General features: G+C 53.0%; 1 non-coding gene across 1 annotated transcript; it reads left to right on the forward strand.

The window, feature by feature from the left end:
- Positions 1–800: 800 nt before the first annotated feature.
- On the forward strand, positions 801–945 carry LOC132419086 (small Cajal body-specific RNA 20). The gene has a single exon (XR_009518100.1). It is a non-coding gene; the product is annotated as a small Cajal body-specific RNA 20 (non-coding RNA).
- The last annotated feature ends 320 nt before the right edge of the window (positions 946–1,265 follow it).

Raw genomic sequence — 1,265 nt, forward strand, 5'->3', positions numbered from 1 at the left:
AGCTTGCTTTGCCTGCTTGAGAAAGCAGAGGCCTGCGCCTCCCAAGCCCTGGCCAGACCTGACTGTGAGCCCAGCCCGTGGCCTTAGGCCGCCAGCACTGCTTTCCAGACCCCACCACCAGCTCTGCAGCCCGTGTCCATCACTGCCCTCACACACGCTCTCTGCAGCAAAGCTAGTGAACCCGTCCTGATTCTTCTGTTTCTCTCTTTCTTTCTTTTCTTCTTCTTTCCCCCCACAAATACTCCTTGGATTTAACTTAGGCTTTTCTATAGTCTCAAATAATCACTCCTGATCCTTTGACTCACAAACTAGTCATCACTGGAAGAGCATATGTATTTCACCTTACCGCAGGTAAGAATCCTGCCTGAAGTAAGAGTCATCCTCCACTGCCAACAAATTCCACACACCCCATCTCTTCGTAACAGTACCACGAAAAGGAAGAAAAGCCTCAGGTGTCAGAAATTCCTCAAGAGACTATTCACGAATGCATTCGGTAGTCTCAAAACTTTGAACGTGTGAGGAATCCTCACGGCGTACGTTCCACTCTGTATAACTCTTGCCTGACTTCCACCTTTCTCAGGTCGGTGGAACTTTGTTTGAAATTGTTGTTTTAGTTTGTTTTGTTCGTTAAGACATATGTCAAAGGTTGCAACTCGCCCTCCCACCTGCACTATAATGCAAAACCTACTATGTTAGCAACGCTTTCAGGCTGGCATATCAAAGAATTCCAGAAAATGAGGATTTAGGGCTGCCACTCTCTCCACTACGTTACCAAACACTTAGAAACTCCAGCAGGAGAGGGCCTCTCTCCCATGGGGCTGTGTGTGTCGCGGGGAGGGGACCTCTTCTCCTCAGCCCTTGGGCTGGAAGCGCAGATCAGCCCTGGGGGATCCCTGTCGGGGCTGCCATGAGCTGGGCACCCTTGTTTTCCTACCTCAGACGTTTGTAGTTGCTGGGAGCCCCTACTTGGTCTACACCAGGCTGGGCCTTACGTGGCAGCACTGGGCACGGGGCCTCTGGCTTTCTTTCCCAGGACACTGCCAGGCTCTCATGGGCTGATCCTGGCCTAGGCTGTCCCCAGGCAAGGACGTATGCACCCCCAACAAGTGACCACCTACTGTACAGACACCCGCCAGTGAGGGGGCCTCTCACCTCCTGCCCTCCTAGACGCACCTGCTTGTTCCCAGCGGATGTCACCTGGAACGGGGTCCAGGCACGGAGGCTGTTGTACAAGGGCTTCTGAGGCCACCTCAGTTGGGGGGAAG

Source organism: Delphinus delphis, chromosome X (genome assembly GCF_949987515.2).
Source record: "Delphinus delphis chromosome X, mDelDel1.2, whole genome shotgun sequence".
Lineage (NCBI taxonomy): Eukaryota > Metazoa > Chordata > Mammalia > Artiodactyla > Delphinidae > Delphinus > Delphinus delphis.